The sequence below is a fragment of the Manis pentadactyla genome, chromosome 11, assembly GCF_030020395.1.
Source record: "Manis pentadactyla isolate mManPen7 chromosome 11, mManPen7.hap1, whole genome shotgun sequence".
Classification (NCBI taxonomy): Eukaryota; Metazoa; Chordata; class Mammalia; order Pholidota; family Manidae; genus Manis; species Manis pentadactyla.
Genome location: NC_080029.1, coordinates 42,680,963 through 42,708,392, shown reverse-complemented (window position 1 = coordinate 42,708,392; position 27,430 = coordinate 42,680,963). Strand labels below are relative to the sequence as shown.

Below are 27,430 nucleotides of genomic sequence, written 5' to 3'. Positions count from 1 at the left end.
TTAATATAGTCCCACTTACTCATTTTTGCTGTTGTTTTCCTTGCCCGGGGAGATATGTTCAAGAAGAGGTCACTCATGTTTATGTCTAAGAGGTTTTCGCCTATGTTTTCTTCCAAGAGTTTAATGGTTTCATGGCTTACATTCAGGTCTTTGATCCATTTTGAGTTTACTTTTGTATATGGGGTTAGACAATGGTCCAGTTTCATTCTCCTACATGTAGCTGTCCAGTTTTGCCAGCACCACCTGTTGAAGAGACTGTCATTTCGCCATTGTATGTCCATGGCTCCTTTATCAAATATTAATTGACCATATATGTCTGGGTTAATGTCTGGATTGTCTAGTCTGTTCCATTGGTCTGTGGCTCTGCTCTTGTGCCAGTACCAAATTGTCTTGATTACTATGGCTTTATAGTAGAGCTTGAAGTTGGGGAGTGAGATCCCCCCTACTTTATTCTTCTTTCTCAGGATTGCTTTGGCTATTCGGGGTCTTTGGTGTTTCCATATGAATTTTTGAATTATTTGTTCCAGTTCATTGAAGAATGTTGCTGGTAGTTTCATAGGGATTGCATCAAATCTGTATATTGCTTTGGGCAGGATGGCCATTTTAACGATATTAATTCTTCCTAGCCACGAGCATGGGATGAGTTTCCATCTGTTAGTGTCCCCTTTAATTTCTCTTAAGAGTGACTTGTAGTTTTCAGAGTATAAGTCTTTCACTTCTTTGGTTAGGTTTATTCCTAGGTATTTTATTTTTTTTGATGCAATTGTGAATGGAGTTGTTTTCCTGATTTCTCTCTCTGTTGGTTCATTGTTAGTATATAGGAAAGCCACAGATTTCTGTGTATTGATTTTGTATCCTGCAACTTTGCTGTATTCCGATATCAGTTCTAGTAGTTTTGGGGTGGAGTCTTTAGGGTTTTTTATGTACAGTATCATGTCATCTGCAAATAGTGACAGTTTATCTTCTTCTTTACCAATCTGGATTCCTTGTATTTCTTTATTTTGTCTGATTGCCGTGGCTAGGACCTCCAGTACTATGTTAAATAACAGTGGAGAGAGTGGGCATCCCTGTCTAGTTCCCGATCTCAGAGGAAATGCTTTCAGCTTCTCGCTGTTCAATATAATGTTGGCTGTGGGTTTATCATAGATGGCCTTTATTATGTTGAGGTACTTGCCCTCTATTCCCATTTTGCTGAGAGTTTTTAACATGAATGGATGTTGAACTTTGTCAAATGCTTTTTCAGCATCTATGGAGATGATCATGTGGTTTTTGTCTTTCTTTTTGTTGATGTGGTGGATGATGTTGATGGACTTTCGAATGTTGTACCATCCTTGCATCCCTGGAATGAATCCCACTTGGTCATGGTGTATGATCCTTTTGATGTATTTTTGAATTCGGTTTGCTAATATTTTGTTGAGTATTTTTGCATCTACGTTCATCAGGGATATTGGTCTGTAGTTTTCTTTTTTGGTGGGGTCTTTGCCTGGTTTTGGTATTAGGGTGATGTTAGCTTCATAGAATGAGTTTGGGAGTATCCCCTCCTCCTCTATTTTTTGGAAAACTTTAAGGAGAATGGGTATTATGTCTTCCCTGTATGTCTGATAAAATTCCGAGGTAAATCCATCTGGCCCGGGGGTTTTGTTCTTTGGTAGTTTTTTGATTACCTCTTCAATTTCGTTGCTGGTAATTGGTCTGTTTAGATTTTCTGTTTCTTCCTGGGTCAATCTTGGAAGGTTATATTTTTCTAGGAAGTTGTCCATTTCTCCTAGGTTTCCCAGCTTGTTAGCATATAGGTTTTCATAGTATTCTCCAATAATTCTTTGCATTTCCGTGGGGTCCGTCGTGATTTTTCCTTTCTCGTTTCTGATACTGTTGATTTGTGTTGACTCTCTTTTCTTCTTAATAAGTCTGGCTAGAGGCTTATCTATTTTGTTTATTTTCTCGAAGAACCAGCTCTTGGTTTCATTGATTTTTGCTATTGTTTTATTCTTCTCAATTTTATTTATTTCTTCTCTGATCTTTATTATGTCCCTCCTTCTGCTGACCTTAGGCCTCATCTGTTCTTCTTTTTCCAATTTCGATAATTGTGACATTAGACCATTCATTTGGGATTGCTCTTCCTTTTTTAAATATGCTTGGATTGCTATATACTTTCCTCTTAAGACTGCTTTTGCTGTGTCCCACAGAAGTTGGGGCTTAGTGTTGTTGTTGTCATTTGTTTCCATATATTGCTGGATCTCCATTTTGATTTGGTCATTGATCCATTGATTATTTAGGAGCGTGTTGTTAAGCCTCCATGTGTTCGTGAGCCTCTTTGCTTTCTTTGTACAGTTTATTTCTAGTTTTATGCCTTTGTGGTCTGAAAAGTTGGTTGGTAGGATTTCAATCTTTTGGAATTTTCTGAGGCTCTTTTTGTGGCCTAGTATGTGGTCTATTCTGGAGAATGTTCCCTGTGCACTTGAGAAGAATGTATATCCCGCTGCTTTTGGATGTAGAGTTCTATAGATGTCTATTAGGTCCATCTGCTCTACTGTGTTGTTCAGTGCTTCCGTGTCCTTACTTATTTTCTGCCCAGTGGATCTATCCTTTGGGGTGAGTGGTGTGTTGAAGTCTCCTAGAATGAATGCATTGCAGTCTATATCCCCCTTTAGTTCTGTTAGTATTTGTTTCACATATGCTGGTGCTCCTGTGTTGGGTGCATATATATTTAGAATGGTTATATCCTCTTGTTTGACTGAGCCCTTTATCATTATGTAGTGTCCTTCTTTATCTCTTGTTACTTTCTTTGTTTTGAAGTCTATTTTGTCTGATATTAGTACTGCAACCCCTGCTTTCTTCTCACTGTTGTTTGCTTGAAATATGTTTTTCCATCCCTTGACTTTTAGTTTGTACATGTCTTTGGGTTTGAGATGAGTTTCTTGTAAGCAGCATATAGATGGGTCTTGCTTTTTTATCCATTCCGTTACTCTGTGTCTTTTGATTGGTGCATTCAACCCATTAACATTTAGGGTGACTATTGAAAGATATGTACTTATTGCCATTGCAGGCTTTAAATTCGTGGTTACCAAAGGTTCAAGGTTAGCCTCTTTAGTATCTTACTGCCTAACTTAGCTCGCTTATTGAGCTGTTATATACACTGTCTGGAGATTCTTTTCTTCTCTCCCTTCTTATTCCTCCTCCTCCATTCTTCATATGTTGGGTGTTTTGTGCTGTGCTCTTTCTAGGAGTGCTCCCATCTAGAGCAGTCCCTGTAAGATGTTCTGTAGAGGTGGTTTGTGGAAAGCAAATTCCCTCAGCTTTTGTTTGTCTGGGAATTGTTTAATCCCACCATCATATTTGAATGATAGTCGTGCTGGATACAGTATCCTTGGTTCAAGGCCCTTCTGTTTCATTGTATTAAATATATCATGCCATTCTCTTCTGGCCTGTAGGGTTTCTGTTGAGAAATCTGACGTTAGCCTGATGGGTTTCCCTTTATAGGTGACCTTTTTCTCTCTAGCTGCCTTTAACACTCTTTCCTTGTCCTTGATCTTTGCCATTTTAATTATTATGTGTCTTGGTGTTGCCCTTCTTGGATCCTTTCTGTTGGGGATTCTGTGTATTTCCGTGGTCTGTTTGATTACTTCCTCCCCCAGTGTGGGGAAGTTTTCAGCAATTATTTCTTCTAAGATACTTTCCATCTCTTTGCCTCTCTCTTCTTCTTCTGGGACCCCTATAATACGGATATTGCTCCTTTTAGATTGGTCACACAGTTCTCTTAATATTGTTTCATTCCTGGAGATCCTTTTGTCTCTCTCTATGTCAGCTTCTATGCGTTCCTGTTCTCTGATTTCAATTCCATCAATGGCCTCTTGCATTCTATCCATTCTGCTTATAAACCCTTCCAGAGTTTGTTTCATTTCTGCGATCTCCTTTCTGGCATCTGTGATCTCTTTCCGGACTTCATCCCATTTTTCTTGCGTATTTCTCTGCATCTCTGTCAGCATGTTTATGATTCTTATTTTGAATTCTTTGTCAGGAAGACTGGTTAGGTCTGTCTCCTTCTCTGGTGTTGTCTCTGTGATCTTTGTCTGCCTGTAGCTTTGCCTTTTCATGGTGATAGGAATAGTTTGCAGAGCTGGGACGAGTGACGGCTGGAAGGACTTCCTTTCTTGTTGGTTTGTGGCCCTCCTCTCCTGGTAGAACAGCGGCCTCTAGTGGCTCGTGCTGCGCAGCTGCGCGCAGACAGGGTTTCTGCTTCCTGCCCGGCTGCTATGGAGTTAATCTCCGCTGTTGCTGTGGGCGTGGCCTGGCTCGGGCAGCTACTCCAAAATGGTGGAGTCGCGTTGGAGCAGGAGCTGCTGGGAGGCTATTTATCTCCGTAAGGGGCCTCCCTGCTCCCTGCAGCCCAGGGGTTAGGGTGCCCAGAGATCCCGGATTCCCTACCTCTTGATTAAGTGGCCCGCCCTGCCCCTTTAAGACTTCCAAAAAGCACCCGCCAAAACAAAACAACAACCACAAAAAAAAACAAGAAAAAAAAATTTTTTTAATTAAAAAAAAAAAAAAAATTTTTAATTAAAAAAAAAAAAGGTGGTCGTTCGTTTTTCTTTATTCTCCGGTGCCAGCCTCAGGCCTCTGCTCACCGGTCTTTCTGCCCTGTTTCCCTAATATTGGGGTCCCTGTCCCTTTAAGACTTCCAAAAAGCGCTCGCCAAAACAAAGCAGCAAAAAAGAAAAAAAAAAAAAAAATGGTCGCGCGCTTTTCTTATGTCCTCTGTCGCCCAGCCTCCAGTGCCTGCTCACTGTTCTTGCTGCCCTGTTTTCCCAGTATCGAGGGCCCTGCACTCTGGCCCGGATGGCTGGGGCTGGGTGTTCGGCAGCCCTGGGCTCCGTCTCCCTCCCGCTCTGCCTGCTCTTCTCCCACCGGGAGCTGGGGGGAGGGGCGCTCGGCTCCCGCGGGGCCGGGGCTTGTATCTTACCCCCTTCACGAGGCGCTGGGTTCTCTCAGGTGTGGATGTGGTCTGGATATTGTCCTGTGTCCTCTGGTCTTTATTCTAGGAAGGGTTGTCTTTGTTATATTTTCATAGATATATGTTGTTTTGGGAGGAGATTTCCGCTGCTCTACTCACGCCGCCATCTTCCGCCCCCCTCCTCTTGATGTATTTTTGAATACGGCTTGCTAATATTTTGTTGAGTATTTTTGCATCTATGTTCATCAGGGATATTGGTCTGTACTTTTCTTCTTTTGTGGGGTCTTTCCCTGGTTTTGGTATTAGAGTGATGCAGGCTTCATAGAATGAGTTTGGAAGTATTCCCTCCTCTTCTATTTCTTGGAAAACTTTAAGGAAAATGGGTATTATGTCTTCTCTATATGTCGGATAAAATTCAGCGGTGAATTCATCTGACCCAGAGGTTTTGTTCTTGGGTAGTTTTTTGATTACTGATTCAATATTTTTGCTCATAATTGGTCTGTTAGATTTTGTGTTTCTTCCTTGGTCAGTCTTGGAAGGTTGTATTTTTCTAGGAAGTTGTCCATTTCTTCTAGGTTTTCCAGCTTGTTAGCACATAGATTTTTGTAGTATTTTCTAATAATTTTTTGTATTTATGTGGTTTCCATCATGACTTTTCCTTTCCCATTTCTGATTCTGTTGATGTGTGTAGATTGTCTTTTTCTCTTAATAAGTCTGGCTAGGAGCTTATCTATTTAGTTTATTTTCTCAAAGAACCAGCTCTTGCTTTCATTGGTTTTTTTTCTATTGTTTTATTCTTCTCAATTTTATTTATTTCTTCTCTGATCTTTATTATGTCCCTCCTTCTGCTGACTTTGGGCCTCATGTGTTCTTCTTTTTCCAGTTTCAATAATTGTGACTTTAGACTATTCATTTGGGAGTGTTTTTCCTTCTTTAAATAGGCCTGGACTGCAATATACTTTCCTCTTAGAAGTGCCTTTGCTGCCTCTCACAGAAGTTGGAGCTTTGTGCTCTTGTTATCATTTTTCTCCATATATTGCTTGATCTCTGTTTTTATTTGGTCATTGATCCATTGATTATTTAGGATCATGTTGTTAAGCCCCCATGTGTTTGTGAGCTTTTTTGTTTTCTTAGTACAATTTATTTCTAGTTTTATACCTTTGTGGTCTGAGAAGTTGGTTGGTAGGATTTCAATCTTTTTGAATTTACTGTGGCTCTTTTTGTGGCCCAGTATGCAGTCTATTCTGAAAAATGTTCCATGTGCACTTGAGAATAATGTGTATCCTGCTCCTTTTGGGTATAGAGTGCTGTAGATGTCTGCTAAATCCATCTGTTCTAGTGTGTTGTTCAGTGTCTCTATGTCCTTACTTATTTTCGGTGTGGTGCATCTGTCCTATGGCGTGAGTGGTGTGTTGAAGTCTCCTAGAACGAATGCATTGCATTCTACTTCCTCCTTTACTTCTGTCAGTATTTGTTTCACATATGTTGGTGCTCCTGTATTGGGTGCATATATATTTATAATGGTTATATCCTCTTGTTGGACTGACCCCTTTATAATTATGTAATGTCCTTCTTTATCTTTTGTTTCTTTGTTTTGAAGTCTATTTTGTCTGATACAAGTACTGCAAAGCCTGCTTTTTTCTCCCTATTGTTTGCATGGAATATCTTTTTCCATCTCTTGACTTTTAGTCTGTGTATGTCTTTGGGTTTGAGGTGAGTCTCTTATAAGCACCATATAGATGGGTCTTGCTTTTTTATCTGTTCTGTTACTCTGTGTCTTTTGATTGGTGCAGTCAGTCCATTTACATTTAGGGTGACTATTGAAAGATACGTATTTATTGCCATTGCAGGCTTTAGATTAATGGTTACCAAAGGTTCAAGGGTAACATCTTTACTATCTGATCGTCTAACTTAACTCTCTTATTAAGCCATTATAAACTCAGTCTGATGATTCTTTATTTCTCTCCCTTCTTATTCCTCCTTCTCCATTCTTTATATGTTAGGTGTTTTATTCTGTATTCTTTTGTGTTTCTTTTGACTGCTTTTGTGAGTAATCGATTTTATTTTTTACCTTTAGTTAGTATTTGGTTGGTCTCCTTTCTTTGCTGTGATTTTATTTTCTCTGTAGACATCTATTTAACCTTAGAAGTGCTTCCATCTAGAGCAGTCCCTTTTAAATATCCTGTATGGGTGGTTTGTGGGAGGCAATTCCCTCAACTTTTGTTTGTCTGGGATTTGTTTAATCCCTCCTTCATATTTAAATGATAGTTGTGCTGGATACAGTATTCTTGGTTCAAGCCCTTCTGTTTCTTTGCATTAAATATATCATGCCATTCTCTTCTGACCTGTAAGGTTTCTGTTGAGAAGTCTGATGATAGCCTGATCGGTTTTCCTTTGTAGGTGATCTTTTTTCTCTCTCTGGCTGCCTTTAATACTCTGTCCTTGTCTTTGATTTTTGCCATTTTAATTATTATATGTCTTGGTGTTGTCCTCCTTGGGTCCCTTGTGTTGGGAGTTCTGTGGGCTTCCATGGTTTGAGTGACTGTTTCCTCCCCCAGTTTGGGGAAGTTTTCAGCTGTTATTTCTTCAAAGACACTTTCTATCCCTTTTTTCTCTCTTCTTCTTCTTCTGGTACCACTATAATGCAAATACTGTTCCAGTTTTATTGTTCACACAGTTCTCTTAATATTCTTTCATTCTTGGAGATCGTTTTATCTCTCTCTGCCTCAGCTTCTCTGTATTCCTGTTCTCTTATTTCTATTCCATTAGTGGCCTCTCGCACCTCATCCAGTCTGCTCTTAAGTCCCTCCAGAGATTGTTTTGTTTCTGTTTTCTCCCTCCCAACTTGATCCTTTAGCTCTTGAATATTTCTCTGCAGGTCCATCAGCATGGTTATGATCTGCATTTTGAATTCTTTTTCAGGAATATTGGTTAAATCAATCTCCCCAGGCCCTCTCTCAGGGGTTGTCTGGGTGATTCTGGACTGGACCAAATTCTTCTGCCTTTTCCCAGTGATAAAGGTAGTTGTAGGCAGGTAGGGCATATGTTGGCTAGGAGAACAAAGTCCTTTCCTGCTTGCTGGTCACCTTGCCCTTCTCTGCTGCCTGTGTTGGTTACCCGCACACCTGGTGCAGCCTCTGGATTAATCCCCTAAGCTGCCATGGGCGGGGTCACCTCAGGGTAGCCCAGAGCCCTGCAGGGAGAGGCAGGCACACCAGGTGTGCTCTCCTGAGAGAACAGCGCCCCTTCGTGCCTTGCCCTGGTTTCCTCTGCCTGTGTCAGGCAGTTGCACATCAGCGGCGGCCTTTAGGTCTGCCCCGGGTGGCTGCACACTGGGAGGAGATTCTGGTTGGTTGCTATGGACGCAGCCACTCCCCAGCTTCTCTTCTGCTGCAGTGGGGTTGCGTGCAAGGGGGAATGACCAGCAGGCTGTTTATTGCCATGAAGGGCCTTGGGGCTGCATTGCCTCCCAGGGGGCTGGGGCATCTGAAGTTCCCCGGGATTCCCAGCTGCTAGGCTGAGTGTGCCAGGATGCTTCCATCCAGCTGTGAAGCCCCTGTCCCTTTAAGACTTTCAAAAAGCACTCGCTTTTCTTTTGTCCCAGGGGAGCTGGCTGTGGGGACCCACTCAGAGATTTTACTTTTCCGTTTCTCTAATATCCAGCACACCATGCAATGTGTGTCTGTGTTCCTGGTGCAGATTATTAGGGCTGGTTATTTAGCAGTCCTGCACTTCCACTCCCTCCCCACTCTGACTCCTTTCTTCCCACTGGGGAGCTGGGGGGTGGGGGGGAGCACTCAGGTCCCACCGGGCCGTGGCTTGTATCTTACTCACTTCATGAGGTGCTGAGTTCTCACAAATGTAGATGTAGCCTGGCTGTTGTAGTGTATCCTCTGGTCTCTCTTTTAGGAGTAGTTTTATTGTTGTATTTTCAAAAATATATATGGTTTTGGGAGGAGATTTCTGCTGCCCTACTCATGCCGCCATCTTGGCTCCTTCTCTGCATTTTTTATCTTAAAATATTTTGTAAGCACTCTTCCATACTTCCATATTGCTACATAATATTCATAGTTAATTTATAGCTATTCAATAGCCTATGAGACATGGCATAATTTTCTTGGCCATGTTTTGGGACCTGTAAATAGATTCAGATTTGTTTTATATTGTGAATAATGTCACAATGAACCTTTTACAATGAATATTTTCCCTCTTCTGAATTACTTTCCTTGCTTATATTCCAACAAGCAAATTATAGAGTCACTGAGCATGGATTTGTTTATGGGTCTTGATCTGAAATACCAAACCTACCCATAGCATTCTGGCAGAACTTTCACTGGGACCCCAACAAAAGTGTCACACTAAGGACTCATTCCAGGAGGTGGAAAGAGGCCAAATTAAATAGAGTCTAAGAGAAACCAGGCTTCAAATAAGGAAAAGTATGAGTATTAGCCAATTTAAATTAGACTCAAAACACTTTCCTGGATTCGCCCTCTCAATTATTTACCTCTAACTGGAGCTCAACATCAAGAATCCTTATCAGTAACTTGAGAAAATACAGATACAACATAGATATATAGTCCCTGATTTCAAAAGCATACAAATTAGTAAAAAATTTAATTAATTGGCCCTGGAAAAACCTTCATTTCTCAACTCTCCTACCTGCAAAATGGGAGTAAATGTATTTGCCTATCTTGGAGAGGAAATGTAAATAAAAATGTGATGAGATTAGTGAGTAAATACTTTTGCATTTGTAAAATGCAGCCTGATCGCTTTTGAGAATCATTCAAGTCTAATAGCAAGTCATGGAATTACTGTCAGTGACAGGATTGTGCTCAGGTTCCAGAGTCTAGCCCTCTGCCCTCTCAGCTCAAAAAGTCCATGTGACAGTTGTAGTCTTGAGTTCAAGTGGTCTTGGAATGATGCATAACCCAGAGAAGTATACATTAAAATTTATTCACAGAATGAAATCGTTCATTTCACAATATGAAATGAATCAATAGTTTCACAGTGTGAAATAGCCAATTATTTATAACAATAAATATTTCTGCCAAGATACTGGAGTGATCTGGCCAGGCTTTATTCCCTATAGGTAAAATCTGCAAAGGAACCCAAATTATAATTAGGAGGAAGATAACCTGGCAAACGTGGAATTAGACCTTGGGAGTTAGCTCTATGACTCAGACGTTGGACAGCATCAGCCTCTCCTGTATCTACCCCAGACACTGGACAGCATCAGCCTCTGCTGTATCTACCCCTCCAGGACAGGACAGACTGTGTCCATGGGCTTGGGCAACTTCTAATTGGGACTTGAATGACACTGCCTCCATTGGCCTCTGAGAAGTTCCCTTTTCCTTGCTCCCATGGCCAACCATCTCTTCCTATGAAGGATATTTTCCCCTTCAGATATATTAATAGCTTAAATCAAGTTCTAGTCAGGTTTTGTTGATCTGGGAATAGTTCCCTCTCACTACAGATGGCTTTGCCTGCTTTTGTCCTTATAGCATATGTGTTGATTGATAGTCCACGCTCAGGTTATTGGGTTGCCAGATCAAGGAGTTACCTTATTTTACAACAACACAAAAATTAACAACTCACAAAATGTTGTCAAGCCAAGCCTTGCCAGACAAGGCACTTCTCGAATTGAGAGATCGGACATTTGACTCAACATCATTAATCATCAGGAAAACACAAATAAAAATAACAATGACACATCATCTTGCACCTATTGGAATGGCTGTTATCAAAAAGATAAGAAATAACAAGTATTGGTGAGGATATGGAGAAAAGGAAACCCTTGTGCACTGTTGGTGGAAATGTGAATTGGTGCATCCACTACAGAAACCAGAATGGGGTTTCTTGAAAAATTAAAAATAGAACTACTATGTGATCCAGCAATTCCATTTCTGGATATTTTTCTGAAGAAAATGAAGACACTAACTTGAAAAAAAATGTTTACTGCAGCATTATTTATAATAGCCAAGATACAGAAACGCTTAAGTGTCCATCAGTGGAAGACTGGATAAAAAACATGTGTGCATATATGTGTGTTGGTGTGTGTATGTGTGTGTGCGCACGTGCAGTGGAATATTATTCAGCCATAAAAATATTGAAATCTTGCCATTTGTGACAACTTGGATGGAACTTGAGGTCTTTATGCTAAGAGAAATAAGTCAGACAGAGGAAGATAATAATTCTTACTCATCATATGATCTCATTTATATATGAAATCAGAAAAAGTAAGTTTGTAGATACAGAGAACAGATTGGTGATTACCAGAAGTGGAGGGTGGAAGATGAGTGAGACAGGTGAAGGAAGTCAGAAGGTACTAACACCAAGTTATAAAATAAATAAACCATGGGGAGGTCATGTACAACACAGCAATTACAGTTAATAATATTGTATTGTATAACTGAAAGTTGCTAAGAGTAAATCTTAAGTTCTCATCACAAGAAAAACATTTCTATGAAAAAATATGGTGACAGATGTTAGACTTACTGTGGTGATCCATTTCAGCATATGCAAATAACAAATCTTTATGTTGTAAACCTAAAACTAATATAATGCTGTGTATCAATTATACCTCAAAAAATAGTGCATAGATTCTTCTAAAAATATTAAAATAATTTCCTTTGCTTAATAAGATACCCTATACTCCTGCAATCTTGTTTAAATTATAAATTTACTTAACAAACCCTCTCTTCCAAGTTTGCAAGTAAGTTTTAGCTCCACTCAATGCTGCTAAATTACAAAAGATCCTAAATTAGATGGATCCAAATTGATGAACTTTTAGTACATTATTTAATGAACTGGAAAAAATAGCAAGAGTTATAATGTAAACAGTAGGTTGTTCCTCTCTTTACAATAAACATACCACTCTATTCTAACTCCATTGTGACGTACTCAATAATCAAATTCTCTGTTTTTCATTTTTACTTTCAGCACCTGCTAGTAACCTTATTTCTCTAAAATGTCACTATGCACAAGAACTAAACCCAAAGCTGATTTCAGCTATTTTTCAGCTGTTTTGTCTTTTAAAATTATAGATAAAAAATTAATCTAGAGTTTCATAGAGACAGAAATTACATTAGTGGTTGACAGGGCCTGGGAGGAAGGGAGAATGGAGAGATGCTAATTGGCATATGGCTTCCTTTTGGGGTAATAAAAATACTCTGGAATTATATAGTGGTGGTGGTGGCACAATCTTGTGAATATATACTAAAGACCAGGGTATTGTAGTTAAAACTTAATTTAGATGGGTGAATTTTATGATATATAAATCCTATTTCAACAAAAAATTAATTCAGAGCAACTTGGATTTTCTCAGAATACTGTACTTAGGCAAGATTCATGAGCAAAAATTATAAGAGTCATAAGGAAGGGGAATTGTTCAAATAATCTTGATTTGAAAGAGATTTTAGGTATTGAATAAAGTAGAAACCAAATCCACAGTGGGAGATGGAAACCCTTCTCATCTCCACTGAGGAGTTGGTGAATGACAGCAATCAGACTGCCTACGCCCTTGGAAAATCATGAAAAAAGAGCATAATCTGTTCTCTTAGTGGCAAGGTTTTATATGTTATATATTATTATATATTATACTAAGCCTTTAATGCCTCAGCTCATGACAAGAACTCAAGGTGGTCATCAGATTGATTCACCCACTCCAATAACCACTGATGGGTTCCCATCCTTCTAGAAGAACTTTTGCAGTCCACTCTAATGCATAAAGAATGGCACAGACATGAATAAGTAGACCTCCAATTTCTGAAAATTTGGTCTGTAAATTGAATTTGTATAAAGTGATCACCTTTCCTCCACTCATTTACATAGATCTCAGAAAAACGTTGGTAGAGGTGTGGGGGTGATATTTTGCCTCAAGCAATATAAGATTTGCCGTTAAAATAGCCTACATTTCTGATAGGCAGTTAGAGGCATGTTAGCTTTCCAGACATTCAGTGAGAAAAGCCACCTGTATGCAAGGGCTGAGTGTCTTCCTCCTCCCAGAAGTCATGTAAGGACAGTTGGCCACATAAACACCTCAGAACAAAACCATGTGTGCACCGCAGAGCGTTCAGGCAAGGATGGGGCTGGGGAAACTCTCAGGCTATTTTACTGGCTTCAGAGGAGGACTTTATGCTCCCCAGTGTCTGACCTGAATCCCTGTAAAGACCTGTAGGTAGAGGTAGAGTTTCCCTGATTCTAGGGGCTCTCTAGTTATACAGTCTGTTCATGGAAGTGGAGTACAGACCTAGTCCATCTGATTCACTTTGCATATTCAGAAAAGGGTCATTACATGGCAAGCCCACCCCCACTTCTCCGCTAGTCAGAATGCGCCAGGAGCCAATCGTGGTCAGCCAGCAGGTGCTCCTCGTTGCTATCCACTCAAAAGATGTAATGCTGCCCCTTCTCATCCCTGAGTTTTCCTAACCAACTTCACACTCAGAAGTTCTCTGCCAATAAGGATGCCTTAAGTTTGGGGAAATGTAACTATCATCATCTTCATCAAAATACTCTTTACTTCTATTTATTACTCTAAATCTTGTTTACTTTTATTAATTATTTTAAATCCAGTTTGACTTGCTGAATTATTGTGCTGTAACTAAAAAAAACATGGAATGAGAAATATTCAAGTTAGTATTTCTAAAAGTGAATCATCTTTCCTCCATTCATTTACATAAAGGTCTCAGAAATATATTGGTAGAGGTAAGGGGTTAATATTTTACCTCAAGCAATATTAGATTTACAGCTAAAATAGACCAGGTTTCTGATAGACAGTTACAAGTGTGTTAGCTTTCTACACATTCAGAGAGAAAAATCAGTGGTGTGCAAACAGAGCTAAGAGTGTCTTCCTCTTCCCAGATGTCATTTAAGGATAGTCATATAAGTCATATAAGGATGTTATATAATATGTCATATAAGGATTAGGGATTTTTGATTCCAGGACCAATGAATATTTGTTAGGGTTCTCAAAGAAATCAATCAAAGGTAAAAACTTGGCACATACCTTATTTCAGTGGATATCATCCACTAAACATTTTTGCAGAGACCTTAAACTCTCACGAATGCTACTTTCATCTGAAAGAGGTAAAGAGAAAGCGGTAGAACTAATTCTTTTTAAAAATAACCACCTCATTTTTACCTCCATGTTTGAAAAACAATGCATGTAGGAAGTTCAAAAAAAATTCACAGAAAAGTATTTTTTAAAGCTTGGATTATCTGGTTGTGCGTATGTTTCCTTCAAACTTGCAAATAGGGATCATATCTTGCTCCTGTCATCTCCAGTAACAAGCACCATGTTGCCTCATAGTACATTCTCAGTAAGTTGTTGAATTAATGATTGTGCAAAAGCCTAGAGTTCAAAGAAACTTTGAGATCAAAAAAAGACGTTGTTCATTTGCGGTTTGGTTTTTGGATTTTTTTTTTGCAAAAGAAAAAAATATCTTGAGGTCATAATTCTTTAAAATCTGATGCAGTTTTTTCTTCTTGGAAATCCTTTTTAGTAATTTTAGGGAAGCAACATAACATAATTAATAAACAAAGGATTCTAGGGTTAAAACAATTGAGTTTGAATCCTGACTCAGCTGCTTAATGATTTTGGACTAACAGCAAGTTATTCACCTCACTAAGGTTCAGATTTCTCTGAAGCTTATAAGATGAAACTGATCACAGTAAATAGCTGAAAGTTGAGATATTTTAAATAAAGGCTAGCATTTCGTAAACACTCATTGCCAGCCATTATGTAAGGAGTGTACATGAAAGGAAACACAAGGAGTGGTAAATTCAAGTAATTGCTCCACAGACCTTTCCGGAATCTGATGAAATCTAAGGGTCTTCTTTCTAGAAGCTTGTGTGGATGTCCACACAAGAAATAGCATCTAGTTGCAGGAGGTTTGGGACTGTGGGAATGCATGGTTACAAGTCAGGATCCCCTTGGTTTCTGTGCTGATATGTGGATGCCAAGCTGACGTGATTCCATGTGAGAAGTCAAAAGACTTGGGTTCTCATCAGTTCTATTAGCTGGCTTTCAACTTGGGCAGGTCGCTTGATCTCTCAGATCTCTCCTAGGTCCCAAATGAGGTTTCACCTTGATAGTCTGAATTTTTTTATAAATCGTTCAACTTTTACCCTATACACTTATTTGGACATAAAGCTTTATAGATCAGTTATCTGTGAAACTTTTATTTTAAGAGAGGCAAACTTTAGTTATTTTGGACTAATCAAAACAACCTTTGATTTTCATGTAGGTTGACATAATAGGAAAATGTCCTTTGTAAAACTAAAGCAAGATAATCTTACAGGTAATGTACAAAACTGAAAAAAGCTGTGGATTTCCTTAGTAAATTACCATATTTATTCAGTCAGCAAACATTAATGCAGTGCCTACTGTGTGCGCCCTCTCTTTTCCTGCTAGTGGCCTCACAGCGCAATGGGGAAAATCTAATGCATCTGATGTGAATTCTCTCATCGTCACTGCTCTACAACTCAAAATGTACCTCTCTCAGCAGAAACTCCCTTCTTCCTCGCTGCTCCCTTTCCCTTCCTACTGATTCTCCCAAACAGCCTCAATCACATTCTTCAACCCTGGCCTGGGTGCATAAATCTGGTCCCTTTAAGCCAGCCAGACTTAATATCTTGGCAAATACAGGCCAGGAAGGGCAAACCACAGACCTTTCCTTTAACACTGTGCCCAACAGTCCCCCAGGACCTTCTCACTTCACTCCCACCTGCTTTCTGTTGCCACAGACCACGTCTGGTCTTTGCTCTTGGCCATGGTCCTGCTCTTGAAATGGATAAGGGAGTTCATTTGCCCCATCTGGCCCTCAGTGCTCACCAACCCCATCCACACTCACATTCTTCTCTGGCTGCCTTGGTGGGCTTTGTGCTGCGCTGCTGCACCCCGGGACCTGAGCAGAGCTCCTGACCTCCTGGCCTGTACCGTAACCAGACCCAACCCAGCAGCCCACAGTGGGTGTCGCAACTGTGGATGGAATCCTAAAGGCCCCCTAATCCTACCCTGCTACTCCCTCAAGTTAGCCACCACCTCCCTCCCAAGAACGAAAGAAGCATTTTACAGGCAACTCCTCACCACCCACTCGCTCTTTCCTCCCTCATCCCTCTCAGCCTTCTTTCTCCTCAACCCCAGAGAGGAGATGAGCTAGACTTGCAGGATCGTAACTGCTCCTAAAGACTACAACTACTCCTACACCCCTTTTCCCAAGCTCTCTGAAAAATTCCTGCCCTCTGCCAGCACCTCCGCAGCACATACCCTCCCGCACAACACACTTGAGATCCCAGATTCTCCACTCCACACACAGTCTCCTGGGGAGTAAAGTTTGTCTCCTCAATGGGTTTCCTGTGAGGACAGCTGCTGTCCTCCCTGCCTGCACTCCTCCTCTTCAGTTGGGAGGGCTTAGGAGGGGGACTCACGTTAATAATGCCATTTTCCCGTCATCTTCACTGAGTGACCATTCCACACATCCAAGGCGTATGGCGTCAGACAATCCTCTTAACCAAAGAAAGACTCAGAGTCTTTCCACACATCCACAGTGTTGATAATTCTAAAGAAATGTTCCAATATCAGCTATTACTGTCACAGTACATAAGCCCTGCTGGGAGTTAAATTCATGAACTAAAGACAAATGCACGGACTTTAAATCAGAAGGCCAGGTTCTAACTCATGCTCTGACACCAACTAGCTTTATAGGCTCAAGCTCTTCATTCAACCACTTCTGGTTACAGTGCCCTACTGAGTATAAACGACCATAATCTCCCCCAATGAAGCAAGGAGCCTCATCAGCCCACAACATGAGGTCCTTGCAAGCTTTGGAATCAATTCATGATTCTCTAAATATTAGTAAGTTCTCAAGCACAGGCTAGGAGAAAGGACCAGAGAGGGGCCTGAGATCGTTGTACAAATGGGAGATGTCTTCCTGACCAAGGGACATGCTGGGAGATGTGAAGGAAGTCCAGGCTCACATTTTAGGCAGGGAAGACAGCACAGGCAGAGGCCCTAAGAAGAGAGCAGACAAGGTGGAGCAGTGTTTCTGATGGAGCAGATCACCTCAGTGTCTCTCTGGGGTATTTCAGTAATTTGGCCAGGTGAGTTTGATATAGGACTATATTCACACTTTGAGGGATGTCTTTCCAGGGCACGACCTTTCTTAGTGTCCCTCTTCCCATTCACGGAGTGGGCTCCTGGGAACCACGTTACAAAACATGCCCCCCACTCCTGGCTGTTTTCACAGGCTACCAGGCCAGGAAATGAAAGTGGTCCAGTTGGCCATCAAAACTGGTTCTTCAAATAGCCAACAGGAAATACAAACTGAAATGCTGACCTAGACCAAGTTCAGGTCTCCCTCAGACACAGTCATCGAGAACCAGGGGAGGCCTGGGTTCAGGCTGACGGCCGCATACTCTGAAGGACACGTGGGATCATCTGCAGGATGAGATACAGTGAAAGAGGGAGTACATGACATCAGATGAAGAGATGTAGGCAGGAACCAGATCATGTAGTGCCTTGCAGATCATAGAAGGTGTTTTATATCTTATTTTAAAAATTTGATTTGATTTTATTCTAAATATAAAGAGAAGATATTGAGGGCTTAAATCTGGAGAGTGGCATGTTGAAGCAGATTGCCCTAGGTGCTATTTGGAAGGAGCTTGGAGGGAGGAGGGCAGGGTCAGTTAGGAGGCCGCAGCAGTGATCCGGGTGGGGTACCACAGGGCCTGGACAAAGAGTGTGGCAGCAGAGATAGAAAGAAGTGAACTGATTCAAGCAAAATTTTTGAGACAAATTACTGAAACATCCTATAGTTAAATAGTAAGTAGCTTTAAAAAGGGAGAAGAAAGAAAGGACCATCTCAAAGCATTGGTACTAAAGTAAGAAGACACCTTCACATCTTATTGTATAGAAAAGGAGCAGAAGCCCAAAGGCTTGGAGTGAGTAATTTCAAGACTCTTGGCTGATTCATAGCAAAGCCAGGATCCAAACCCAGTGTCCTGGTCCTCAGCCTTGTGACTTCTTCCCTTCCTTCTCCTAGAGCAGAGGAACCTCATTAGACAACAGCATGAGGTCCCACACAGGGAATCAGCGTGTTTGCAGAACGGCTCATTCACAGCATTTATCATCCCCTCAGTCCTCATACTTCTGGGTGCTCTGGACATGTGGAAGGAAGCCTAATCAACTCTGGCCCACAGCTGTAGGCAAAATCATGTCACTCAGTCTTTGATTTGGACATACTACCATGAGTACGGTGGTGACAAATGTTTAGTTCCTTTTCTAGGTGCCAAATAGTGATCTGAATGCTTTGCACATGCTAGGTCATTTACTCCTGTCCCAATCACACTATGAAAAGAGTACTATTATTAAACTTATTCTATAGAACAGTAAAATGAGGCACAAAGAAGTTAAACGAGCTGTTCCCTGAGCCATGCAAACCATGCCTTGTCCTTCTGACCGTGCGGCTCCCACATGCAGCTCTGAGCAGGGGAGAGTTCAGGCTCTTGTTCACTTCCACTGCATCCATTCTGCTCTTCTCACATTACCTGTTGTGCAGTGGTGATATTTTCCTTTTTAGGTATGTGCCAGGAAGTCTCTGTGGGTGATTATAAGGGAATAATTAGTCTTTATGTAAGCACTGCCTTGCAGGATATGAAAGACATAACTTCCAGGCATCCAGAGAACCCAGGAGGCTGCTTGTAATCACTGGGTTTCATTGTCTCCAGGAGTAATTATGGATTTCAATCACAAATCACTGCTTCAATTAGGTCTACACACCTTAGCTTCTATGGTGATTTTCTAGAAAAGATTAGAGATGAAGAGGCAGCATCCTGTGGTTCTTTTTCCCTGCTGGAGGTTTCTCATCAAGAGTGGAAAGCAAATGCTATTTCCTGTGGAATCAATGTCATGGTTTAATCACGGCCTTCTGAGTCATAGGACTTGAGGACCGGGCGGGGCCCTACAGAGTCTTAATTCAGGCTTTTTTGGATACATTACCAGGAGCCCACTTCAAGCCACCTGAAGCAGAGAAGGGAATTGGGGAATTTCATGGCCCCAAGAAAGGAAGTTCAAGCAACCCTCAACTAGGACTCATGTCTGGAACTGAAAGCTATCAGCATTCTCTCTTCTTATTTACCATAAGCTCAGTGGTGAACACAGTTAAAAGGATAATAACAAATCTCCAACATCTATACATACATATGCCCCAAAACCCACCCCTGCCCCACTACACACTCCATCACTGTCCCCCACTACCATCACCGCTCTTCAAAACTGGAGAGTACGCCAACTGTCTAATGCTGTGTAACAACTATCCTAAATAAGTAAGAAGCAAGTGGCTTAAAACATCAACTGTTCATTCAGCTTTATGATTGCATGGGTCAGGAGTTCAGGCAAGGCTCAGATGGGTGATTCTTCTTTTCCATGTGGTTTTCAATAGAGGGCACTTGGTGGGAACCAGCTGGCAGGCGGACTTGTGTAGAGGCTCAAGACAGCTTCACCCACAGGTCTGCTGCCTTGGTGAGGTTGGCTGGAGGGCTGGGCTCAGCTGGGACTGCCTCTCCAGTATGGCAGTCTTGGGGTGGTCAAATTTTTTACATGGCGGCTCAGGGGTTCTCTGGAGCCCAGGTGAAGCTGCAAGGCTTCTTTTGTTCAAGCCTCAGAAGTCTCAGAATAACACCTGTACACCTTATATAGTGAAACAAATCACTGAGGGCAGCTCAGATTCAAGGGGAGGTGAATTAGACTCCACCCCTCAATAGGAGGAGTATTGATTAATTTGTGGCCCTCTTAATCTCCCACAGATAGGTTGCTAGACAAGCATCCATACCACTTAGTACTGTTTGCTTAGATTCAAGGTAAAGATAAATGAGAGAAACAAACCTCTGATCAAATGGCTTAGGAGACCCACTGGACATAGCTTCAGGATGGGCTCTGATGGGACTTCTCATCTGGGCGGTTGGGGCGGGAGCCATGGCCCCCAGCAATCCTCTCATTTCCCTGGTAGGTGCTAGCTCCAAGAAGTAATCAACAAAGGATTATCTGTAAAGAGAGGGTAAGAATGTTATACCTACTGGACCGCATTGCAAGGACCAAATATATTTTATATATGCAAAGCATTTAGAACAGTGCAGGCACTGTTAGTAAGTGCCCTATTAGAATTCATCACCACCCCTCAAAAATACTTCCTAACTTACCTAGGCATCAAAATTTAACTCCCTTGAGGCTGATTTTTCAGGATTATGACAGAAAGTAAAGGAAGGAAGAAATGTGGCTTACAACCACTCAACTCCATTTATATACAAATTACTAGTCTTCATTCATTCATGATTCTCAAAGTAAGTAATTTTCATTTCAATGTGTTATCTAATAAAAACAATAAGTCATTTTAAAGCTCTCAGGTGCCTGTCCCTACATGAATCACAGGAATGATCATATAACATAGAGTGGGTGACTGAGGTGACTATTGTATGACCACTTTTCTTGCAATTTCCAGTATTCCAGGGAGACTTGCTATAAGCCAATGTAGCAGGAACAAGTAGCTCCCCCTCTCCAGCCACTGACTGCTGAGGCTAACCTGATGTTAAATCTTACCTCTTTGGTAAGCTGAGGAAAGTTTCTGCTTCTTAGAAAGTGAACTTTCTGGGTACCGTCATTAGATTAAGGCCCCACAAATTCCCGGGTGACTTGGCATCGATATTCATTTCTATAAAAAGAGACCACTGGTGTGAAAAGTTCATACAACACTTTATGTAACTCAGGGTACCCCGTCCAGCAGGAAGACACCTGGAGCCAATACTATTACACTGCTGGGATGGTTCCATGAAGACTGACAGTATGACGACCTCCAATAAATGAAGTGGAGACGCTGGAACTGCCTTGGCAGAGTGCTGACAGGATCAAAAGGCTCAGGGAGGGGAGGATGGCGGAATGGATATATTGTGTGTGACTTGAAAACACACCAACCGACTAAACCCCAGGAGGGTCCGGAGGACACTCCCTTCTTTGCGGCTATTATAAATGCATTGCTGAGACAGGCCTTGCAACATTTGAAAAGCTTGGGTTAGCTGTCTTCTGGAGGTCAGTATTACAAATGGAAGAATCTGCCATTGAGCTGGGCTCCATAGCACCAGTGAACTAAGAAGATTCTAGAACAGCAAACAGCAGTGCTTAATTATCAGAGGCAAGGTAATTATCTACTTGTCAGCAAGACTTGAGGCAGCAATGAGGATGTCTTGAACACCAGGTATCTGCAGAAATCATAGTGTTGCAAGAAGGGAAGACAGATGGAGAGCAGACCAGAGTATTTCTTAACTTGTACAACCAATAAAATGAAAGAGCTGGAGAATAGAAACCTGAATAAGCTGGAATATTGGAAAACCATGGTCCCTCACCCTCACCTCTCTACCACTAAGAAAAAGTCATAGTGCTTCGGGATCTCTTTAGCATTTAAAGGCAACAGATATAGCTGCTGAAAGTAGCATTCCAACTTATATATCAAGTGGTTAAAAAGCTGCCAGTTTTGAGTGAGGGCCAGCAAAAATTATATGTCTGCAGCACATCAAGAGTGTGGAATAAGCTGCCCTGAAACTTGGGTACAATGGGCGAAAGATATCCTTAGGAGATAAGGATGGTGTCTGGACCCTAGGCTTCTGCAGCAATGCTATGCCTTCTGTGACAGAAAAAGAAACCAAAACCCAAAAATCTCCTGGAGAGCTATAGGGCACTGGCAGAAACTGAATGCATATGTGACCAGAGCTGCCCACCATGAAGTGGATATGAACAAATCAATCAAACCATATGGTCAGTAGTTAGAGGGAATCCATCGCTGTAGAAAGTTTACATTCAGGATCAGGCTCAAGTAGGTTCTGAAGGCAGAAATAAATTATATGACAGCTGACTCTGTCTCTCATGGTGCCTAACCCTTATTTTACTGGCATCTCTCCCTTAACTCACACCGGTGGAAAAGGAAGATTGTCAGGTCCCATCCACAGATGGCTTGTTCAGTGTGTGGGTGGCAGCTGTTAATGGCTACTTCTGCCTAAACTCTCAGGAGTGGCCCTGAAGGACAAAATCCTCTTGACTGGCAGATTGGGAATACAAATCCCAATGGTTGTACTAGATATAGTTGATATAGATATACTTGATAAACTTGTACTTTTGGCCAGTGACAAATGCCATGGCTAGTTGTTCAGGGAGTAGGAAGAAGCAAGAATGGAAGTTTAGAGACAAAAAAGTCCAGAGAAAAGGCATGTGGATAAACCTATGGAAGTCTGCAGATATTTGCATCTCCCACATTAAAGCAGAGCAGAGAGCACCAATGCTGAGGAAAGATGTTCCGTTCTGGCAGGGCTATGAGCTCTCCGTGGGCCCAACAAGACAGCTTCCCTAACCAGTACTGAGCTGTTAAAAGCCAACCTGCAGGCAAAAAAAGCCTGACACAGAGCTCTCTCTACAGCACCATCCATTTAGGAGATCTGCCAGCCATTTGTGTGCTTGGGCCCACTTCTACCCTGGAGGTGTCTGTGATTTTTCCATAGAAAAATTGGCACATATTTTGGATATGGGTTTGCCTTCTTACCCACAGTGCCTCTGCCAGCCTCACCATCCAAATGTTTACAGGATGTCTGATCTATCTGCATGGTATTCTGCACAACACTGCCTCAGACCAAGGGACACAATTTGTGGTTAAGTCAAGCTAATGTATGCATGGCCATGGAATCTTCTGATCTTACCACCACCTAATAGAATGGTGTAATGATTTGTTACAGGTACGGCTAAGGCACCAACTCAGGGATGCTATCCTGTGCGGTTAGAGCACTACCCTCTAATATGCTGTTTATGTGCCAGACCAGTAGTTGACATAATAGCTACAATATACATGTAAGGGAATTAAGAAGTAGAAATAGTTTGGGACCCTTTTACCATATTCACAGTGACTTATTTATAGAATTTCTGTTCCCTTACCCTTTAAACCTAGGGTCTTCCAAATTGTACACCCTGATTTCCAGGGTTGGAGATCAGAAGGTACAATAAAGCTTCCACTGAGTTTGAAGCTGAGATTACTTCTTGGTCATTTAAGGCTCCTCCTGCCTATAGACCAACAGGTAGAGAAAGGAGATACTATCTTGGAGGAAGTAATTAACTTGATTACCACAAAGAACAAGGGTTGCTACAGACAATGGGAGCATGGAGGAGCATGTCTGGACCAGGGGATTCACTGAAGCATCTGTTGTTGCTTTCATTAACTGTGATACTGTGAGTGGACAGTTGCAACACCCATCCTGGACAAGGGTAAATCAGTTCAGGGCTCAGATCCTCAGGATGAACATCTAGGTTAGCCCACCAGGTAAGCAATCTATACCAACTGAAGGCTGGCGGTGAGGGAAATTTATAATGGGTGACAGCACAGGGAAGTGACAGCTGTCAATTATGACCTCTGAATCTGTTGCATCAACAGAGACCTTAGTTCTACTAACCCCTTCTAATAAGTCTGCAGATACTGGAGCTGGCTGGCACTTTGAAGGGGACATCTTGATAGAGTGGGCTTGACTGGGGAAGGGCAGAGGAGATGACAAGCCGAGGGGGACTAGGACTTCACCCAGGTCACGCCTTCCCAAGGTGGCACAGCCCAGTACCAAGAGAGACCTTCCTGGCCCAACCCATGACTTCTCCCACAGGGGAAAGTAAGAGCATGTGAATGAGCACCCAGCTTTAGCCATGTAGGACACTGTCAAAAAGACCTTATTTCTTGCCCTATCTGGAATACTGAGGTGTGCTACAAGACTAGGGCAGGCAGTGGCTGGAAGAAGAGTAGTCCAGATGCTCAGAGACCAGCAAAAAGACATGGTGCCTACTAACCACTTTGCAAATCCCATCAGGGAGCATGCCCAGGAGTTTCTGGGGACCCCTTGCCAGGCTCCCCAGGTCAGGACCCCTCAACTGACCCATGAGCATCCCCAGTGCTCTCACCTTAGACACCCCTGCCCTTGACTGGCTCCGTGTGTGCACCTCTGCAGCAGCAGCAGAAACAACCTTTGAGAAGGCTAGTGAGCACATGCAGAAATATAGCCAAGTACAGGATTGGGAGAAGCAATACAATCTTGAGCATTGGGCCCCACTCCAGGGAAAGCAAACCACAAGAGGCTGTAGTCTCCCACTGGTTTTGCAGGATCAGAGAAGGCATACAGTCTTAAGAATTTCCCCAGAAGGAGCAACAAAAAGTGTGCAGCAGACATATACATAGGAAGGGTCTGAGAAAACTTCAGACACGGATGACAGAAGGCATTTCTCTCCCAAAGCCAGTTAGTAAAGGCTGGCAGAAGTGACAGCAATGCAAGACTTTAAGGGACATGAAAAGTCAAGGAAACAGGACATCACAAAAGGATCACAATGATTTTCCACCAACCCACCCCTTAGAAATGGAGAGCTGTGGTTTGTCTGATAAAGGGTTCAAAATAGTGGTTTTAAGGAGGCTCAGAGAGCTGCAAGAAACACAAAAAGACAATTCAACATAATCAGGAAAACAAAACACCAAAAAAAAACGAGAACTTTAACAAAGAGAAATCCTTTTTTTAAGTTCTGTAGCTAAAGAATATGACAACTGAAATGAAAAATGCGATGGAGAGCACCAACATCAGAGTGGATCCTGTGGATATTATCAAAAATATAAGACATACAAGTGTTGGCAAGGATGTGGAGAAAAGGGAACCCTTGTGCAATGTTGGTAGGAATGTAAATCCATGCATCCACTATGGACAGCACTGTAGAGGTTGTTCAATAAACTGAAAAAAGAAATACCATATGATCCAGCAATCTCACTTCTGGGTATATATCCAAAGGAAACGAAATCACTATCTTGAAAAGATAACTGCATCCCCATGTTCAATTCAGCATTATTCCCAATAGCCAAGACATGAAAACAACCTAAGTGTCTGTTGATGGATTATTACTAGATAAAGAAACTGTGATACAGGTGTAGATATAGATACAGAAATGGACATATAGATATATAGTAGAATATTATTCAGCCATAATAATGATGGAAATCCTGCTATTTGTGACAACATGGATGAAACTTGAGGGCATTATGCTAAATGAAGTGAGTCAAAGAGAAAGAAGAATATGATCTCACCTGTGGAATCTAAAAAAATAAATCAGAAACAGAGGGTAGAATGGGCTGGAGAGTGGAAGAAATGGGGAGACAATGGTCAAAGGTACAAACTCTCAGTTATAAGATGATCTAATACTCAGCATGGTGATTCTAGTTAACAGTACTGTATCATACACTTGAAAGTTGCTAGCAGAGTAGATCTTAAGTGTTCTTACCACAAAAATAATTTGTAATTATGTAAGGTGATGAATATGTTAACAGACTTTATCATAGTAATCAGTTCACAATATATACATGTATCAAATCATTATATTGTAATATCATAAACTTACACAATGTTATATCTCAGTTCTATCTCAATTGACATATAACATTGTGTTATATGCCTGGGCAGGTGGGACAGGGGGGGTAAGAAGTTGTCAGTTGCTCTATAGCCACATGTGGCCAGTGGCTACCTTATTGAACCACACAGATAAAGAATTCTTCCATCAACATAGATCATCATTTTGGACAGTCTGGCAAAGAGCTGTAGCATTTGAATCCCAGGTTTAGAATGTCGTGCAACAACCATAGCTGAATATATCAATGGGGATGAGAGGCTCTCCTCTGTTCCCTACACCTGGCATGCTGTTGCCCAACCTCTGAAACCCCTCTCCCACTGAAACCAGGGAGAACTGCAGGGACCCTTGGGACCACCAGGGACACCTTGAGGCAGCAAAGTGATAATAGTTAAAAGATCCTGTCCCCGTGGAGATGGAGTTGAGTCTCTGGTTTTCTGTAACTGCAATGTAACCAGAACCGGCCCACTGTACTTGAGAGAGATTGTATCATTCGTTACCACTCCCCATGCAGCAGCGACTCTGCTAATGTTTTCACATGTTTTTCCTCATCCAAAGAGAACAACACCTTATGAAGTGCATGCATATTATCCCCATTTTAGAGATGAGGTCACAGGCTCAGGAAGACTGAGGCTCCTGAGTGAGGCTGGGAGAAAGACTGTTTTTGTGCTAGTAGGTCGGGTTTCATAGTCACGTAATTTGAATAGTAAAAGGACTGTGGCCTCATTCTTACCCCAAAATGTTAGAGTTGGATATAGCATGTACATATTAATTTTTTATTTCCATCCCTCCATCTTTTGGGGAGCTGCCTTCTCATTAAACAATTATTATCCTCAGTAGCAAATCAGAGTTCCCTCTTCAGATTCTTAACCCCAAATGAATACATTCAAAGACCACACTTCAACAAGACTGTGTGATATAGAAAATAAATTCCATTAAATTTGAAATAATAAACTTGCCACTAAGTTACATTACACCCCACTTAAGAGAGTCAAAGCATATCAATGCTGAGTTGTTTGGCAGCCATTTCAGAGCATTCTTACAAATCTCCAACTAAGGAACAAAATTATAGTATTACCTGCAATGGTTTTTCAAGGTCTCCAATTGCCAATTTTTTTGCAACTCAGACACTGAGTTCCGCTGCATGTCAAGTGTGCTTTTCGTGAACCTCCACCACCTGTCAATTATTCTGAGTCCTTAATTAGGGCTTTTCCGAGTCTCTGACATCCCAGACAATGATGCTTCCACACAGCTCCTCGCCGTCTTTCCCAAATTAAAGATCATGTCAGCAGACATGGTCGAAAGAAGCACTTGCTACTTTTTGGGGAGATATTTTAAAGGTCAGGATTTTAAAGTGTGGGAGAGGTGAGGGTGTGGGCCTTGGAAGTGCTGAGTTCTCTGAAGCAGGGCACTAGAAAACTGCTGTGCCTGACAGAATGGCTTCCAGAGCCCCACCCTGCCGAGTCCTGACGCTCTTGTGTGGCTAAAAAGTTACAGGTGCTGCCTCCTGGAAAGTACGTACTCAGCAAAAGGAGAGCAGGATGCTGCTGAAAGAGCTTCTACACACCAGCGGCGTCTGCAGCCACTCAGCTCCCCAGCTTCCGTGATGAACCGGCATTCTGGTTTGTGGCAAAAATGGTCACATGTCGCCTCTGATTCCGAAAAGTCAGTGAGATCCAAGGGGAGGGCTATGAGCAGAAGCAAGAGCAGGTGGGGCTAGCCAGATAGCGAGAGAATGGTTTGTAGTGGGAAGACCACGATGCCAGGACTCAGAAGCTGTAGCCTCCTTTCTTATTTGGATGATACCCTTGTTTCTGGAGGACTCATTAGCTACTGGAAAAGTCAAAGCATTCAGGACCACCCCAGAAGACCATGGTCCTCACCCCATCAAGTATTTGGGGAACCCTAACTCAAGCAGCCCCTTCCCTCTCGCCATTTATGGGAAAGAGGCACGTACCAACCCTCCTTCCTGCTGCCGCTGGCCCTGTTCCACAACTAGGCGGCCTGCACTGCCGTGGCTCTGCCCCCAAGCA

At 41.9% G+C, this 27,430-nt stretch overlaps 2 long non-coding RNA genes across 2 annotated transcripts; both read right to left on the bottom strand.

The window, feature by feature from the left end:
- Nucleotides 1-9,885: 9,885 nt before the first annotated feature.
- LOC130679504 (uncharacterized) lies at nucleotides 9,886-10,990 on the bottom strand. Its single transcript, XR_008992482.1, has 2 exons — nucleotides 10,163-10,990; nucleotides 9,886-10,124 (listed from the first exon to the last, which is right to left on the bottom strand). It is a non-coding gene; the product is annotated as an uncharacterized LOC130679504 (long non-coding RNA).
- Nucleotides 10,991-18,197: 7,207 nt separating this feature from the next.
- LOC118929046 (uncharacterized) lies at nucleotides 18,198-26,730 on the bottom strand. The gene is made up of 3 exons (XR_005031451.2): nucleotides 26,476-26,730; nucleotides 19,830-19,988; nucleotides 18,198-18,543 (listed from the first exon to the last, which is right to left on the bottom strand). It is a non-coding gene; the product is annotated as an uncharacterized LOC118929046 (long non-coding RNA).
- Nucleotides 26,731-27,430: the final 700 nt, after the last annotated feature.